Source organism: Lactuca saligna, chromosome 1 (assembly GCF_052625555.1).
Source record: "Lactuca saligna cultivar CGN05327 chromosome 1, ASM5262555v1, whole genome shotgun sequence".
Lineage (NCBI taxonomy): Eukaryota > Viridiplantae > Streptophyta > Magnoliopsida > Asterales > Asteraceae > Lactuca > Lactuca saligna.
In genome coordinates this window covers 188,408,084-188,414,935 of record NC_136417.1, presented here as the reverse complement: position 1 = coordinate 188,414,935, position 6,852 = coordinate 188,408,084, and the positions used below count along the sequence as shown (strand labels likewise).

At 45.5% G+C, this 6,852-nt stretch overlaps 1 non-coding gene across 1 annotated transcript; it reads left to right on the top strand.

The window, feature by feature from the left end:
* The first annotated feature begins 408 nt into the window (after positions 1–408).
* Positions 409–515, top strand: LOC145028035 (small nucleolar RNA R71). The gene has a single exon (XR_013675792.1). It is a non-coding gene; the product is annotated as a small nucleolar RNA R71 (small nucleolar RNA).
* Positions 516–6,852: the final 6,337 nt, after the last annotated feature.

Genomic DNA, 6,852 nt, shown 5'->3' with positions numbered 1-6,852 from the left:
TTTTGTTTGCGTCAATCTTCATCATATCGGTCTCCACTTGAGTAACACGCTTGCGCCTTCTTGTTGCCATTCTCATCTAAATCGCAGTCTCTAGTGAGGTGAGGCCCATTGCAGTTTTCACAACCCACCCGAATAGCATGGATCGTTTGATCCATTTTATCCATTCTCCTATCCATGGTTTTTAGCATAGCCATGACCGCGGATAAGTCTTCAGTAGCAGCATAAGCAGCTCCCCTAGTGACATCATGTCTAGGGTTATGGTATTCTCTAGAGTGTTTAGAGAATTCTTCAATCAATTCTTTAATCACCGGGGGCGGCTTCTTTGTAAGTGGGTCTTGCGATTCTAGTAACTACCTGGTTGTGACATTGACTCCATCATAGAAGATGGAGACTTCTTGCTGGCTGTTTAGATCATGGTGTGGGCAATTTCTTAGTAAACTCTTGTACCTCTCCCATGCTTCATATAGTAACTCTCCATCTTGTTTTTCATAGTTTGCAATGGCTTTCTCCAACTTGGCTATCTTAGAAGGTGGGCAAAAGTGATTAATGAATTCTTCCTTCATCTTGGCCCAAGTAGTGACTGATCCGGGGGGAAGTGACTTGAGCCAGTCTTTGGCAGCACCCTTGAATGTCACCGGAAGCATACGAAGTAGTTGAGTCTCGCGGGTTACATTTGGAATATTGAAGTAATCAGCTACATCATTGACTTCATCCAAATGCTTGTAGGCATCCTCATGATCTTTTCCATAAAAAGGTATTTCTTTGAGTGAAGCTAGGATTTGACCCTTTAGCTCGAAGGTAGCAGTCGCGGGAATTGCGGGTTGCACAAGTCCCAGGCCGTTGTCGTCACGCATCCTCTTCTTCCATTCTCCCATGGGGATTTCATCAATGTTAGCCATTGTGAAAGCTAACTCTTCCTCGGACTCGGTTTCGTGCTCGTATGTAGGCTCCTCTTCTTCCTCGGTCTCATACTTGATATCTTCTTGAATTGGATCTTCGATTATAAAAGAGGCACTGGATGCTCCTGATTTACTGCTCTTCTTTTTCCCAAAAACAGTCTTCAAATTGGACAAAGGCGACTTCTTTGGTGTACTTGAACTCTCCACGTCCTTTTCTTTGTTCCTTTTCAATGCGGAATCGGGATCTTCAAACGGGGGTACCAATGGGGTGTTTGATCCTCTGGTCATGAAAGCCCTTAAATAAATAGAATAAAATCGTAAAAAGAACAAACAAATGTACTAAAAAAAATAAAAAATTAACTGCTAAATAAACTGGTACTCGCCGAGTAGGTGCGACTACACTCGGTGAGTATCAGTGAAATTTTGAAAAATTCTAAACTTAATATTAAAACTAAAACAGATGCTAAAACCTAATTACTAAATACTAAATTGCAATAAATGAACTCTATGCAAGTAAACTCACACAAAGGATAGAAAAAATTAGGAATTAGATTAATTATTTAGAACCGTTCCCCGGCAACGGCACCAAAAACTTGATGTGTGTAAAATGCACTTGTTTTATCCCTACTTTTTATTAATAAATTTAGCACACAAAGGCAGTGAACCTGTCTTTTAGTGGTTTAGATTAGTAAGTAAGGTGTCGAACTCATGGAACGGAAAATTAAACTAATAACTAATTTTAACTAAAACAATTAATAAAAGTAAAAGGGGTTTCTTCTAGTTTTGCAAGACTAGAAACTTAGACACACTAAATTAACTAAATAACTAAAGCAAACAACTAATTCACCAAATTTGATAAAGATGTTTCTATTTAGGTTCAACCAATTCACTCCTATGGTTATTTGTATTTATGATAGATTAATTGTTATTGGCTACCAATTATAGTGGTTAGGTTCATGTTCATTACTCCTAACCCTTAGACAATTAACTAATTTAAGCGGTGATCAAGTGTTTAAACTAATTAATTCCCTAGATTAATGATTTGGATTAAATAAGATTTGTAGTGGTCAATTAAGTTACTAACTCAATTAACCTCTTGTTTGATGGTTTCTCAAACAAGCTCACACATTAATCTTCCTATTGTCTTATTAATCTTAGTTCTATAATCATTACTCCTAAGCATATGGTTTAGTGTTCACATAGACATATGAGGTTAACAACTAAGAGATGTTCATGCAGCCTAATTGTCTTCCAATTAACAGAAAATAGTAGTGATTAATGCATAAGGTTCTTTAACAAACTTAATTTAATAGATCACTAATAAACAATCAAACAAAAACTAATAATTAAACCATAGGAGTTCTTTGGTATTCCCCAAACAGAAACAAAAACGTATTTAGTTCATAGTTGCAGTAGAAACAAACACAAAAACAAGTTTAACTAGATCAAACATATTCAATTCCTAAATCTAAGTGGTAGGATTAACCTAGTTGCTTGAATTCTTCAAAAGATTGAAGCTTAGGGTTCCTCAGCATCTTCTAGGGCTCTTAATCGCAGCTTGACCTTCAAAAATTGCCAGGAATGTTGCCCCATTGGATAAAGACTCGTTTTTTATAGATATCTCAAAACAGGATGTACTCGGCGAGTAGCAGGACCAACTCGCCGAGTAGGTGCATAGTTATCTGTCTTGAATCAGGAATCGTAGCTATCTTCTGGAATATCCTCATGTACTCGCCGAGTAGAGTCATGTACTCGCCGAGTAGATGGTCTTTTGCCCTTATTTTTATTCTTTGGTCTTCAAGTGCTTTCCCTTGCTCCCTTTTACTCCCAAGCATGTCTTCTGGACTGAAAACAAAATTCAAACCATTTTAAGTACCTTTTGTCCACATTATTCACATAATTAATTAAAAATGATTAAGAGTGTGTACTAAATAATTAACTAATTATGCACGTATCAGCTAGGTATTCTTATTAGGACTAGAGTGCCCTGATTTGTGATGCCTTAGCCTAGGGAGATGTGAGCTGCTATGAGATGCTTAAGAGCGAATAGGTAGTAGCGAGGAGCTTATGAGAGATCTGTTAGAGAGTGATAGAGTACCTGGAATTTGGGATCCAAAGAGGAGGATTTGGAGTGTGTACTGAGACAGTGTGTATTGGGCCCGTACTAATGAAAGCACCGGGGCGGTGCAAGGTCCAAGTAAGAATCTTCGGAATACCAAGAATCAAGGAGGGATGGGTTGTCGAGTGAGAGTATGCTCGAGCGGATTCTAATTTATCGTATGTTGTATTTCAAAGGTTGATCATGGTGAGGACACGTCATATGTCGGAGGGTGTCGGGGCTAGTGATGAGGAGATCCGACAGATCATTCATGAGGAGGTGGCTGCGGTCATCAGGGCAGAGATCCCAGAGATGTTTGGGTCTATTAAAACCGTGCAGATTGAGACCTTCGACGAGCGTTATGCCGCTCTTTCCGAGGCTACGGTGGCGGCGGCCACTGCAGCTGTTGCTGCTGCTAGGTCGCAGGGTGGTGACGTGTTGCTGTTTCGGGAGTTCAGCAACACGAAACCAATGGAGTTTGATGGGACTTAGGACCTGGTGGCGGCCATGAGATGGATTTCTAACATAGAGGGGTGTTTCTTCACTTGCTCATCTCCTAAGCATTTGAGAGTATTGTTCGCGCTGAACCAGCTTCGCTTGGGAGCGAAGGACTGGTGGAAGTTTGTCACAGCACACTTTTTGCCTACTGAGCTTGCGGTAGTGACCTGGGAGAGGTTCACTGCCATGTTCCGAGATGAGTACGTTCCCCAGGTGGAGAGGGAGCGTTTGGCCCAGGAGTTTCTGACCCTCAAGCAGGGCACTGAGTCTGTTACGGTGATCACCAGGATGTTTCACGAGAGGGCGATGTTCTGCCCTGAGCACGTGTCCACTGAGCAGGCACGTATGAGTCGATATTTAAGTATTTTGAGACGGGACATTCGGGAGTTCGTGGCGAACTCCTCATACCGGACATTTGCTGAGCTTCAGGAAAATGCCCGGAAGAGGGAGATCGAGTTGGAGACCCAGGCTATGGAGGAGGCTGAGTCTCATGGGAGGGATCGGCGACCGGCACAATTCCAGCCGGCAGCCAAGCGGGCAAAGCCCGCTGATCCCAAATCAGGGAGGTAGAAGGGTTGAACTTGTGGAAAGTGCATCAAGGGTCATGGTAGAGTGTGTAGAGCGGGATCTTGCTACAAATGTGGCAAGGAGGGGCATATGGCCAACGACTGCCCCAAGGAGTTTGCAGTATGTTTTCACTGTAACCAAACCGGACACCGGAAGGTGGAGTGTCCGCAGTTGCGGGGATCAGCTCAGGGAGCACCTCAGGGATCTGCCCCTGCCGCTATCAGAGCTACCGGGAGTGGGCCAGTGAAGGCTGAGGCGCCGAGGGCACGTGGGAGAGCATTTCAGTTGACCGCAGAGGAGGTCCGCACAGCACCCGATGTCGTGGCTGGTATGTATTCTTTCGTGTATTTATTGTAATGTTGAAATATTATGCTTATATTATGTGATGCGTAGGTACTTTTCTTATGAATTCTGTACCTGCCTTGGTATTATTTGACTCGGGTACGAGTCAGTCCTTTGTATCTTTGGCTTTTAGTTAGCACATCAATATTAGTCGCGAGGCGCTGAGTCGGCCTCTGAGAGTTTCTATAGCCGAAGAGAAGGCGATATATGCCACGGAGGTGATCTGTGGGTGCGTACTTGAGATTTTCGGTGTTGAGTTCCCGATTGATTTGGTTCCTATTGCCATGGGGGGTGTTTGTGTCATCGTGGGCATGGACTGGTTGAGCAAGTTCGGTGCGGTTATCGACTGCGAGCGGCAGCTAGTGACCATACGAGACCCTAGTGGGGGAGTTCTTACTGTGTACGGTGAGGGTACCCGTTCTGGATCAGCATTTTGTTCGGCCGCTAGGGTGAGGAAGTGTTTACAGCAGGGTTGTAAGGGTTTTGTGGCGTACGTGTCAAATACGCGGGTTGATTCCAGGAGGCCAAGGTCGGTGGAGGAGGTTCCTATAGTGCGTGAGTTCCCGGATGTCTTTCCAAAGGAGTTGCCAGGGGTGCCTCCCGTGAGGCAAGTAGAGTTCGGTATTGATTTGGTCCCCTGGGCCGCACCTATCGCTAAGGTGCCTTATCGTCTTGCACCTCCAGAGATGCAAGAGCTATCCTCGCAGCTTCAGGAGCTACTGGGGAAAAGGGTTTATTCGGCCGAGTAGCTCTCCGTGGGGAGCGCCCATTCTGTTTGTAAAGAAGAAGGATGGTTCACACCGGATGTGCATTGATTACCGGGAGTTGAATAAGCTGACGGTCAAGAACCGTTACCCATTACCGAGGATCGACAATTTGTTCGACCAGTTGCAGGGAGCATCTTGGTTCTCCAAGATCGATTTGAGGTCTGGATACCATCAGGTGAGGGTACGAGATGAGGACGTCCAGAAGACAGCGTTTAGGACGCGTTATGGGCATTATAAGTTTGTGGTGATGCCTTTCGGGCTCACCAATGCTCCGGCAATGTTCATGGATCTCATGAACCGGGTATGCAGGCCGATGTTGGATCGGTCGGTGATCGTATTTATTGATGACATTTTGGTATATTCGAGATCTAGGGAGCAGCATGAGGAGCATTTGAGGGAGATCCTCGGAGTTCTGAGATCGGAGAGGCTTGATGCCAAATTCTCCAAGTGTGATTTCTGGTTGCGAGAGGTCCAGTTCCTAGGACATCTTGTTAACCAAGATGGGATATTGGTCGATCCGGCCAAAGTGGAGGCAGTGATGAGTTGGGAGGTGTCGAGGTCACCCTCCGAGATCAGGAGTTTTCTAGGGTTGGCCGGTTATTATCGGAGATTTATCAGGGATTTCTCTAAGATCGCAGTGCCACTCACTAGGTTGACCCGGAAGGGTGTTGCTTTTTCATGGGGCCCCGAGCAACAGGCTTCCTTTGAGACGCTTCGCCAAAGGTTATGCGAGGGCCCGGTGTTAGCCCTCCCGGAGGGAATGGAGGACTTTGTTGTATACTGCGATGCATCGATTTTGGGGTTGGGAGCGGTACTGATGCAGAGAGGGCATGTGATAGCGTATGCATCGAGGCAGTTGAAGCCTCATGAGTCGAGGTATCCCACCCATGACCTAGAGTTGGGGGCAGTGGTGTTCACCCTCAAGATTTGGCGCCATTATTTGTATGGGGTTCGGTGTACGATATACACGGACCATAAGAGTCTGAAGTATTTGATGGATCAGCCCAACCTAAATATGCGGCAGAGGAGGTGGTTGGATGTGGTTAAGGATTATGATTGTGAGATCCTGTACCATCCGGGCAAGGCTAATGTGGTAGCCGACTCCCTGAGTCGTCGGGCAGAGAGTGCCCCGTTGCGAGGTGTATGTTTGCGTTTGACCGTGATGACTCCGGTGTTGGACACCATTCGAGGAGCACAAGTTGAGGCAGTGAGGTCGGAAAACCAGAAGAGAGACCGAGTTGTTGGATTGGTATCGGAGTTCATTACCGATGGTCGGGGGCTTATGACTTTTCAGGGGCGTATTTGGGTACCGTTCGTGGGAGGTACGCATGCCATTTTGATGGAAGAGGCTCATCGGTCGAAATTCTCGATCCATCCCAGGGCCACTAAGATGTATTTGGATTTGAGGAAGGAGTATTGGTGGCCCTGTATGAAGAGAGATGTTGCGTGGTTCATTGAGAGGTGCTTAACCTGCCGTAAGGTTAAGGCCAAACATCAGAGGCAGCATGATAAGTTGCAGCCATTGGAGGTTCCCGAATGGAAATGGGAACAGATCACCATGGATTTTATCACCAAATTGCCAAGGACTGCTCGGGGAGATGATGCAATTTGGGTGATTATGGACAGGTTGACGAAGAGCGCTCACTTCCTTGCCATCAGTGAGAGTTCTTCCGCAGAGAAG